This window comes from Bos grunniens, chromosome 28 (genome assembly GCF_055505025.1).
Source record: "Bos grunniens cultivar Pamir isolate PY7600 chromosome 28, Bosgru_T2T1.0, whole genome shotgun sequence".
NCBI classification, from domain to species: Eukaryota; Metazoa; Chordata; class Mammalia; order Artiodactyla; family Bovidae; genus Bos; species Bos grunniens.
The window spans coordinates 1,902,531-1,914,641 of record NC_141192.1 but is presented as its reverse complement, the minus strand read 5'-3'; the positions used below and the strand labels follow the sequence as shown (position 1 = coordinate 1,914,641).

The 12,111-nt window shown below is 41.0% G+C and overlaps 1 protein-coding gene across 40 annotated transcripts in view; it reads left to right on the top strand.

Annotated features, from left to right (window-relative positions):
- The window catches only part of MARCHF8 (membrane associated ring-CH-type finger 8), a 109,062-nt gene that overhangs the window by 36,262 nt on the left and 60,689 nt on the right, over positions 1-12,111 (top strand). For 9 of the 40 annotated variants that reach the window (XM_086381413.1, XM_086381431.1, XM_086381408.1 and 6 more), the window contains one exon: positions 8,004-8,102. The exons of the other annotated variants lie outside the window; for them this stretch is intronic. The gene's annotated coding sequence lies outside the window, so the exon portion shown is untranslated. The remainder of the gene's footprint in view (positions 1-8,003; positions 8,103-12,111) is intronic. 40 annotated transcript variants of the gene reach the window in all.

Sequence of the window (12,111 nt, the reverse complement as noted above, 5' to 3'; positions counted from 1 at the left end):
AAGGATTAGATTTTTCCCTGCAGGACAAGCATAGAAGAGCGCTTGGAGGAACTAGAGGAAGAAGATTAGTTCTGTACTCCATTGACGGTACTTTCCATCTCTTACGTCTGTCAGACTCACACTTCTTTCTCAGAAGTGAAATGCTGCAAGAACCCCAACAAGTCTCCTCTTTTCCTTTTGTTAAGAACTACTGTTTTCAGTACCCTTGTATTTGTCCTGAAGAATGCCATGGGTATGCCTCCTTAACTTTGCTCAGGTTCAGACTCTCCTGGAAAAGTCAGACATTGGAGTCCAGGCCCCTTCCTTGTAACATCTCAGGCTCAGCTAGTTCACACACATGGTGGAGGGTTCTGCTGAGGTCTCTCTGGGTCACTGGGGAGGTCACAGATGGCATGCACTGTTTGGATCTGAGTCCTGCCTGCCCCACACTGTCTGCTGCTCACTCACCGTCAGCTTTGGCCTGCCCCTCTCTTGCTCTGTTCCTTGAGATTCTAAATTGCACATTGCCGCCTGCAGCACTCTCCTCTCCTGGCCCAGCTGTGTTTGCTCAGGACTTCCGCACCAGGCTCCCTCAGTTTTCTTGAGCGGCCCCTTCTCCTTCCGCTGGCCAGCATTTTGGGGGATACCTAGAGTCCACGCTTTCTGTCTTCTTGGCCGCCTCGTGGCTCAGATGGTAAAGAATCTGCCTGCAGCGCAGGAGAACAGGGTTCAGCCCTTGGTTCAGGAAGATCCCCTGGAGAAGGAAATGGCTACTCACTCCAGTATTCTTGCCTGGAGAATCCCAAGGACAGAGGACCCTGGCAGGCTACAGTCCATGGGGTTGCAGAGTTGGACACGACTGAGTGACTAACACTTTGTTTTCACCAGCCTTTCAGGCTGCGTGTTAGAAAATTGATCTTGAATAATCTAATAATAATAATGGAGTAGTTTAAAGATACAGCTTTAAACTGTATCTTTACAGTTTATTATTATTGTAATTATTATTGTAATTATTGTATAATTGTAATTATCATTACAATAATAATAATGGAGTAGTTTAAAGATACAGCTTTAGTTTTAAATAGTTGTAGTGGTTTAAGGTTATGTTATTATATATGTAATATATGTGTAACAATGGTTTAAGAATATATACTATAATTTTAAAATGCAGTATTTTTCTGTGACTTGTGATATATATTTGTAAATCAACTCAAAATGATAAATATCCAATTTTTGTTATAAATTGGACCTAACTTTTCAGACATGTCTTACAGTCTTGAAGTACATAAATTATTATTTTGTCAAATTTTTAATAAGTATATCCATTACTTTGGTCAGATGTCCCCCTATGCAGACAAAATTGCAGCAAAAAGCATGTTGCTATTTAATACTTAAAACTGTGGATTCTTTGTTATTGTTTGTATCCATGTCGATCATACTTCTTCTTTTCATAATAAAGCCAACAACACACCGGGTTTTGTCTTTTTCTAACAACTGTGCTACAGTGAGATGAAAAGGAAAAAACCTACATATTTTAGATTCCCCTTGTAAATTGCCACAGGCTGCTACATCTAGTGAAGTACGGCTGAGCAGCCTCAGGCAAGTTGCGTAACTTCTCTGAGCCCTTCTGGCCCTGTTGTGAGAATCAAAGGAGATAATGCGCGTGAAGCATTTACGATTTGTCAGTGCTTCATCTGTTTAGTTTTTCTCCAGCCAATTACTCTTCAGAAGTTCTATTTCTGTACTTCTCAGTTTGTTTCTCCTACCTTATCATTTTTAAGTTTTTTATTCTTTGGATTTCATTTTCTAGTTATCCTCAGCATTGCTTATTTGCTGTTCTTCATGTAACATTGAAATTATTCTTTATTACCTCTGGTCATACTCTGAATTATTCCAGAGGGTTTTATTTTATTTAACATTTCTGTCTTTAATTTTATTTCTGTGTTTATTTTTGACTGTGCTGGGTCTTCGTTGTGCGGGCTTTTCCCGAGCTGCAGTGAGCTCCAGTCTCCAGCTGCGGTGTCCGAGCATCTCACTGCGGCAGCTTCTCTTGCTGCAGGAGCACGGGCTCTGGAGTGCGCAGTCTTCGGTGGCTGCAGTGCGTGGGCTCGGCGGTTGTGGCTCGCAGGCTCGAGAGCACAGGCTTCGTAGTTTCGGCGCATGGGTTTAGTTGCTCCGTGCATGCAGGGTCTTTCTGAATCAGAGATCAAACCCCTGTCTCCTGCATTGGCAGGTGAATTCTTTCTCACTGAGAGAAGGTACCAGGGATACCCTCTAGGAGACTTTAAAACTAACAAAATCTTTTTTTTGTTTGTTTCTGAGTAAACTTCATTTAGTCTGTGGGGTGTGTTTGTGTGTTTTATCATTTTTTCCTTCACTTTCAGTAATTGCATCTGTATTTTCTGGTAGTTGCTACTTTATTCTGATGCATTTAACTTTTTAAAATGCATTTTGGTATTTTTAATAAGCTCATGGTTCTTGAAGACCATAGTGTTACACAGGCCAAGTCAGAGCTTTGTCTCAGACTGTTTTTTACTGGGTGGCATATGCAGGCCTTGCAGTGTTACTCTACCATCTTCCCTAAAATTCTCGGAACCCTGAACTTAAATTTTGATCTTAATTTCAGTAAAGAGTGGGAATAGGGTAATCTTGATGCCTTGTTACCTTTTGGTCTGGGGTGGGCATGACAGTGTCCAGATATGAGTTGCTTGTGAGAGAGCATTCTTCCCTGGTTGAGTGAGGGGAATAGGCCTTTAAGGATACTGTTAGTGAAATAGCATATTTTATGCCCTTCTTTAGTAACTTGTCACCTATTCTTCACTGTATTTCTGACTCAAAGATTGAAATTGCTAACCTGTATTTTATGAAACTTGTTTTTCTCTTTCTTAAAAGAGTTCTTATCCGCAGTTCTTAATAACTTATAATTGTAACCTTTTAGAATTATTCTTAAAAATACTTGGATTCCATTTTGAATTATTACAATTTTGGACTTAGTCTGATGTGGTCAAACTTGCACATATTTAAAGATCAGTTGTTTCTTCCCATTTGATATGAATTGTACCAGGATAAAAAATACTGAATTTTTGTGTTGTCTGAATTTCCACTGTTCTACTTGATCAGCATTTGAGACAGTAAACAGTGTTAGTTATAGTTTGAGTCATAAATGAAATTCCCAGTTAGTTCTGGCTCTTGTGGGAGAAAAGTTGATTCAGTCAATATTTACTGAATGGATATTATGTGACCACACTGGGCTAGAGAGTGCTAGTACAAGGGTGAGCAAAGTGAGATAGGACTTCTGGCTTTAGGGAGCTTACTGCCCAGTAAGGGTGAAAGTCATTAATTAAAGAATTTAACAAAAGTAAAATTCCAGTTGTGATCCTTGTTAATGAAGTAGAGGTTCTTCATCAATTCTGTAAAGCCTGTAAATGTGGATTTCCTGGGGATGTTGTTGTTATTGTTGTTTAAGTTTACATTTGACTTAGAATAACTGTCAAGACTGTTTTCCAAGGTCTCTATACCACTTCACATTCTCAAGGGCAGTATATGAGGGTTCCAGTTTCTCCACATGCTACAGTTAATATCGATGGTCTTTTTGATCATAGCCCTTCTCCGGGGGATATGTTAGGTACTCAGTCATGTCCAGCTGTTTGTATCCTCATGGACTGTAACCTGCCAGGCTCCTCTGTCCATGGGATCCTCCAGACAAGAAAACTAGAGTGGGTAGTTGTTCCCTTCTTCAGGGAATCTTCCTGAACCAGGCATCAAACCTGGGTCTCCTGCATTGCAAGTGATTCTTTACAGTCTGAACTACCAGGCAAGCTCAGGAAGGGAAGCCCAGGAGGGGTATAGTATTTTCTCATTGTGGTTTTAATTTGCAGATCATTTCATGAGCTTAGTAACTATTCATTTATCTTCTTTGGTGAAATGGCTATTAAAAACTTTTGCCCATCTTTAAATTGTGTTAAGTTGTAGGTGTTCTTTAGATATTCCAGATGCAAGTCTATCAGATAGATGATTGTTATTTTTTCCCCTAATTCATCTTTTTAGCTTTCTTGATGATGACTTTTAGAGCACAGAAGTCTTATTAAATTTGATCATCTGATTTATCAGTATTTTCCTTTCAGTAGAATGCACAGAGGTGGTCATTGAAGCCAGAGATATGGATTTGATAACTTGGGAAAAGGGAACACAGAATAAGACTAGGAGAGGGTAAAATGGAGCTTTGAGGAATCGAAAGAGTTACTGTCATGTGAGTGAGTAAATGTGTCAAGTCAAATAACATGGGCCAGAAAATGTCCTTTAGGCTTAACCGCCATGGAGATGGCTGTTGACCTTACTGTTCTGAAGCTAGATTGTGATGAGATGAAACGTGCATGGGAGGTAAAAAAAATGTCAATTTGAGTGGAGAAGAGCTCTAGGGTATAGAAGAAGAGCCCTGTTTTGCTTTAGAAAAGCAAGATAAATGGGATGATCCCAGGAGACTTATGCCTTTCTTTTTCCCTTTCTTTTTAAAATTTTCATTGAGAGAGTGAATATCCTTATTCAGTACCTAAATCATGACCCAGGTATAATACCACATTTGGTAAAAATATGTGATATGGGTAGTGTTCTGTTTGAGGTCACATGAGTCTCCTGCCTGTTTTCTGTTTATACTTTCTCTCCATTTATTTCTTCAAAGTGTTTTCAAAATGAAAAAAGTAATAAATACACACAGCTTTTTGAAAAATGTAATGGAGGCCCAAACTCTCTCATCCAGACGTCTTAGGTCAGAAGTACTTTAAACTTCAGAAATTTTCAGATTCTAGAAAGGTAATCTATACGTGGTATGTAATAGTGAGTGCTCTTATTGGGGTGATACCCATAAAACTCATTAATATTTCCTTATTGAAGTATAATACTTATACTGAGTTGCATAGGTATTAAAAGAAACTATAAATAGCTTCCTATTAGTTCAGGTCAGGTTTTGGCCCCTAAAGAGTTTAAGATTAGGTCTTAATGTTAAATAAGACCTAACACTTAATGTTAAACAAGACTTATACATTTTTTTACTAAATATAAGTAAATAGAAGCTAGCTTTGTCTTGGTATTTTTCTGAATGTTAGAAGTGTGTGTGGGAGATGCAGTACCGGCCCCTGTAATGAGCAGCAGTGGTCCTCTGCCCCACCCGCCACAGCCCTTGTCCTGCTCTGCAGAGGCAGCTCCGTATGTGTCATCGTTGCATCTTCTGACTGTTGCCTCTGTGTTTTCAAACGCTCATGCTATTTCCTGACTTATCAGTATTAGACGTTACCTCTTGACTTCCTTTTATGCCCCACCTCTCTTCTCCCTGTCCACCGGGTTTGGTTATGTCATGATGTTGTTTATGTCACTGGAATATTTACACCGTAATCAGTATTGAACTACTGTTCACTTTAGAAACAAATGATTATGCTGTCTTTCTACTGTAGTTTTGCTGTTGTTACTTTGTATTCTCACTGGTATGATCGTTATTAGACTTATCCTTAGTTCTTCTAAGATGTCCAGGGTATTATCTGTCACTCCATCTTCCCTGTTGAGACTTCTTTTGCTCTGGGGACCTGCCTCTGGACATCTTACATGCATGTGCTCCACTCTGCACCAGCGGTCTCGGGCCTGCCAGTGCAGCTACAGTCCTGGAGCTTGCGCTTTGTGCCCCTCCGAAGCTATAGTGGCTCTTTTGTGCATTCTTTCTTTTTCTTTTCCTTGCTTTAGTCCTTTATTTTGCTAGAGTACATCTTCCAGCAGTTTACCGTAAAAGGGTGCATGGGAAATTGATTACCTGGCTGTACATCTATAGGGATGTTGATTGGCTTGTTTAAATGGATTTTTAAAACTTTAGAAAGTTATCTTTATTTCCCTGAGGGTTTTTTTTTTTTTTTTTGCTTTTTGTGCTTATGTATTATTTTGGTTCCTTCCTTCATTCTTCTCCTAAGTTTGATCAGTAAGTGAGAAAGGCCAAGAACAGGGAGCAGAGATTACATAGACTGCACTGAACTGAGTTGTGGGAGCAAGAAAATGAAGAGCACTGAAATGTTACTTAAAAAGTGGTTACGGAGGGAAAGTGAATAGGAGCATTGAAAGTATTTTCTTTCTACTTCTGTTTTTAAAGATGAGAGACCCAAAATGCACTTTGAAATTCTGTATCAGTGTAGATTTTTATAATTTTTCTACAGCATCTAGTGATATAAACTACTTGTTTTATGCATTTTGGGGGAAAACTGGTTCTGTTCCTTTGTTGACGTGAAGGAGTCTTTATAAAAAGGATGGGATGACAATATGGGGTAAATGGGGTGGCTGATAGAGTGAGGCCCCTAAATAGCCAGGTGGGGAGGATGGCAAAGAGCCCAGGTACACTTCCAGAGTTGGGGCTGCTGCTTCCCATAACTGCATAATATAATTTATTTAATTCATGAAAGGCTTGAGAGCAATGGGCAGGTTTATATGGTTGGTGGCGGGAAATTGAGGGACTTTTACAATAAATTGTCATTTAAACAGCAAAAGTGCCTGATCTCATGGTCAGATACACAGGGGCTTCCTTCACACAAGGAAATCTGTTATTAAGAGAGAACAGTCTCTTTTCCTCTGGTGGAAAGAAGTCTTTCACTATTTTGGAACGAGGTTTCTTTTATAACCATCATTAAAAGAAAAAAGCATTTACGAATAGCCCATGTTTATTATTCTTTTCTGTGTTCTGCAAAAGATAATGGTTCCTGCTGCAGACACTTTTCTGCCATAGCAACAGGGACAAACATACACTGGAAAAAAAGCAGTGTAAGCAGCAGATAGTCTCAATGCTGGGCAGAAGCTCAGATTTATTGATGGTGGACAAGTACTAACCTCCCCTTGTCTGCCATGTTAATAATGCTGTGTTCCTAGCACTGCATGTTCTGAGCCGCCATTTCTAAGGATGTATAAAGGCCATCCCATTGCAGTTGCATTTTGTGGGAAATATGTAAACTGAAAGTAGTGTGACATGGAAATATTAATAAAGGCTTGTGTTGCGAAAGTCTTAAGTCAGTCATGTTCAACTCTTTGTGACCCCATAGACTGCAGCCCATAAGGCTCCTCTGTTCATGGAATTCTCCAGGCTAGAATACTGGTGTGGGTAGCCATTACCTTCTCCAGGGGATCTTCCTGACCCAGGGATCAAACCTGGGTCTCCCACATTGCAGGCAGATTCTTTACCATCTGAGCCACCAGGGAAGTCCAATAAAGGCTTACTATGCATAAAAATATGAAAGAAAGCAGTCTTCAAAATCAGTAACTTTGCAATGAAAGTTAGATGTAATAAAACCCTGAAAAGAAAGGCAAGTGATTCCCATAATACACTATGCTGTTTTATTTTTAAGGAAAAGCACTGTGCAAAAATATTAGAGGAATTGCTGGAAAAAATCTGAAGAGAGCATAAAGCAAACACTACGGTAGTTGAAGACATTAGTGTCCTGAGAATGCGTCTTCCTACTTTATTCCTGTAGGAAAATTAGGCTTGATTTCTATGAGGTCTTCAGAAATGTATTCATCACAGAAAATGAGCCCTCTTACAGTTGTATACATTCATCAATAACATAAAGTTCTGACTGTACCGACCTATGTGGAATGACTTAAGCTTTTAACACTTTAAAAATATGTATCTAAACTATAAAAGTATTACATTGTTACTGAAAGTTTAGAAAATAGAGAAATGAAAAGTCACTAAGTATTGCCACATCATTAAACTGCTGTTAGCATTTTTGTGAATTTCTCTCCTAGTACCTAACTACATATTAATATTAAATAACAATGACAGGAATATGCTTATTTTGATTTTTAATTTAAAACTTATTTAAAACTCTAATAAGAGTTTGCTGTGTGAATATAATGGTAAGTTTTGGTTGAGATAGGTTTTTTAATAGTTAGGCATTTTCCTTTGCTTTTCCCTAAAAGGTTTTAAAATCCTGTACTGGTGTTGAGTTTGATCATTTGATTATATTAATAGCATCTAATGACATAAATGGTTGATTCTGCAGGTTTTCCTTGGAAACCAGACTCTGTTCCTGTGTCTTCAGATGTGACAATATGCTGGTGACCCCAGTGCACGCTGTGTACATGTCCTGGGTTTCCCACAGGTGTGTCAGGCTCAGTGTGCCCATGGCCAACCCTCATGCATCTCCCAGTCCTCTCTGCATCCCAGTCTTGTGAAGGCACAGCCAGAAACCAGGGACAGTTTAGACCCCTCACTAGATCATGTCAGTCCTCGTTTTCTAATGGTCTGTCTCCTCCCTCCAAGTTCTGTTCTAGGTCTGGTCTCGGTCGTTCAGTGCTGTGTGTTACACCTGGTCTCCTCACTCCTAATGCTTTTGTGTGTGTGTGTGTGTGTGCTAGCTGCTGTTCATAGGCTTCTCATTTCTTATAGGAACCATTCTTCTGATTAAAAACAGGCTTAACTTACAGTTGTTTGTTTAGAGTGCCAGTGAGGATACTGCAATTCAGCAGCTCACAATGGGGAGGAGGAGGGTGCTGCTGGAGCCTGGTACCCTGTGTGCAGGGATGCGTGGAGGCATGCAGACCCGGGGTGATCGTCTCCTGGGGGATTTGCCACTGATATCTTGTGTCTTCTCCTGGCTGCCTTCTTTGTCATCTGTGTTTGTCCCCAGCATTGCTGAAATGGGCAGAATCCTTCGCTTATCTTGACCATCTGGGAAGCACACAGAACAGCCTGATTATTAAGCCCCTCTGGTCATCTTCTGGATTGGGCCTTCCTGCCTCTGCCCTTGTAGGGATAGCACTGTCAGCCACGCTCCCCCTTGGAGTCTTGGCTGCTGGAGATCCTCAGTAAACGTCAGAAAGGATCTGAGGTCCCAATGGTGTGTATTTTGCGTCAGACTGAGGTGTAGAAGGACAGAAACTAGTAATGGAAAGACAAAGCAAATAAACTGGCCTTTGTAAAGCAGTAAGAGGCATCATTTCAACTGCTTGAAAAAGCAGACTGGAAAATATGCTGATGCGAAAAACCCTATATTTGTGTATGTGGATGTAATCTTATTTGGCTTCACAATAACTCTGTGAGCTGAGTAGAGAGTATTACCTTTCTGTTTTACAGATGAAGAAACAGCCTTTGAAATTCATCAGTTTGCCCAACATCGTGTACTTAGTATTATTATTTAATAGAATCATAACTTGAACTTAGGTTTCTGATTGCCAATTTTATGTACTCCCTGTTACCTTTCTTAAAACCAGAAGAGTGATGATAACAGTGGCCACCTCCATGTCATCAGGTAAATTACATTAGGGATAGCACAAAGGAAAAATAAAAAGCGATCTGTCTTAACCCATGTGATTTTCATATTTTTACACATTGTTACTGAGCTATGGGCGTCCGTGGTGGCTCAGATGGTAAAGAAGCTGCCTGCAATGCAGGAGACCTGAGTTTGATCCCTGTGTTGGAAAGATCCCCTGGAGAAGGGAGTGGCAACCCACTCCAATATTCTTGCCTAGAGAGTTCCGTGGACAGAGGAGCCTGACAAGCTACAGTCCATGGGGTCACAAAGAGTCGGACACAACTGAGCGACTAACACTTTCACTTTCACTTTATTGAGATATGATTCACATCCATTACAGTCTACTCATTAAATGGTACAATTCTGTGCCTTTTAGTATACTTAAGAGTTATGCAGCCATCACCATAATAATTTTTTTTGAGAGTTATGTTTTAATAGATTTTAGAACATATTGTTTGCCCTAAAAAGAAACCCTTTTAGCCATCACTGCCGCCTTCCCCTAAGTCCTTACCTCAGCCCTTGAAAGTGAAAGTGAAAGTGAAGTCTCTCAGTCGTGTCTGACTCTTTCCGACTCCATGGACTGTAGCCTACCAGGCTCCTCCCTCCATGGGGTTCTCCAGGCAAGAGGACTGGAGTGGGTTGCCATTTCCTTCTCCAGGGGATCTTTCTGACCCAGGGATCAAACCCGGGTCTCCCACATTCCAGGCAGACGCTTTAACATCTGAGCCCCCAGGGAAGCCCATAAGTAACTTTCTGTCCCTATGTTTTTACCTACTGCAGACATTTCACACAAATGCCATCCTATGATATGCGGTCCTTGTTTCATTTAGTATACTCTTTTCAAGGGCCATCCGTGTTGTAGTGTGCCCATGGTTCTTTTCAGCAAAATCTCTGCTGAAAATCAGCTGGTAGCCTTGTGTGGGTTCCCTTGTGCCTAGTTATTTTTCTTTTGCTGCTTTTAAGATTCTCTCTTTAACTTTGACATTTTAATTATAATGTGTCTTGATGTGACTCTTTTTGGATTCATCTTGTTTGAGACTCTCTTTGCCTGTGGGATCTGGATGTCTGTTTCTTCCCTAGGTTAGGGAAGTTTTTAGCCATTATGTCAAATACGTTTTCTGTCCCTGTCTTTCTGTCTTTCCCCTCTGGAACTTCCATAATGCAGATGTTAGTGCATTTTATGTTGTCCCTTGGGTCCGTTGAACTATCCTCATCTTTTAGCAATTCTTTTCTCCTTTTGCCGTTCTGTTTGGAGATCTGCACTGCCCTGTCTCCCAGGTCACCGGTCTGTTCTTCTGTGTCACTTAGCCTTCTGTTGACTCCCACTAGTGTTTTACAGCTCACTTGTGTTCTTCAGCTCTGTGTGTTCCGTTTGGAAATTTCTTATATTTTCTGTCTCATTGTGGAGTTTCTCACCGTGTTCCTCCCTTGTCCTCCCCAGTTCAGTGAGCATTTTATGACCATTGCTTTAAACTCTTTATCAAGTAAATTACTTCTTTCCCCTTCAGTAGTTTTTCCCCTAGGGTTTTACCTTTTCCCTCATTTGGAGCAGGTTCCTCTGCTTCTTCATTTGGCTTGACTCTGTGTGTGTCTGTGCACCATGTAAAGCAGCCGCCTCTCCCTGTCTCCAAGGGGTGGCTCTGGTGGGCGATGAACCTTATTGCTTACCCTTGCCCTAATTTTGGTTGTTTCTTGAGCTCTCTTTGCACTTGTTGGGGTTTGTGGGGTCCAGAAACACAGTCTTCCTATCAGCCTGAGCCTGGCGCTCAAGGGACATCCCCTGTGTAGGCTGTGCATGCCCATTGGCGCCCGTGGGGTTGTGCGGGTGGAATGGGGGTGCGTGGCTGCTCACCAACTGCAGGTATTGGTGCTGTGACTTAAACAGGGCTGTCACACGCCACTGTTAGCAGACTAGAATGAGAGTGCAAAATGGTGCCTGCCAGTGCCAGCTAGGGAGAGGGAGCCTGTAAAAACGGCATCTGCCAGCATTCCGTCCCTGGAGAGTCCCAGCAGACTTCTGCCCCTTTGACAGATGCTGTAAGATCAGTAAATGAATTTCCTTCACATGTGGTCTAAGCCCTTTAGAAACTGTTGTTCTTTGTGCTGGGTCTTGGGGTGAGTGGTTCTATTGGAGAGGAATGAAGTCTTTATTCCCTGAAGTCCTGAGTTTCTCCATAAGATAAGCCCTGTTGGTTTTCACATCCAGACATTTGGGTGAGTCTCCTCACTCTGATGCAGGACCCAAGGATTGTGGTGCCTGGGGCGGGTATAAACCCCTGCTTCTTGGGTAGAAGGTCCATTTATTTGTTTGCCTGTTGATTGATTTGTTCATTAATTTATTAAAATTTCTCTTGATTGTGCATCACCACATGAGGAGTGGGGGTTTTGGTGAGAGCATGCCTTTCCTACCCGTTTCAATGTGACCCTTTATCCTTTGTTGTGGAGCCGGTGTTCAGATAGTTCTCAGGTTCTGTTCCGAGGAATTTGTCCTCCTGTGTAGCTGTCTATTTGTTGTGTCTGTAGAAGGAAGTGAGTTTAGGATCTTCCTATGCTGCCATTTTGAACCCAACTCCACACTGGTTTGCTTACCATCTGTTTGAGGTAAGTTTTGAAATCAGGAGATATGAGTTATCCAACTTTGTTCTTTCAAGATTGTTTTGGATATTCTGGGTCCATATAACTTTTAGGATCAGCTTGTCCAGTTTCTGCAAAGAAGTCAGCAGAGTTTTCAATGGGGATTGCTTTATTTGTAGGTAAGTTTTGGGAGGATTGCCATCTTAACAATAGTAAGGCTTCTGATCCATGAACATGCTGTATTCATTCCCATATTCTCTTCAGCAATCAGTTTTTTCAGTTC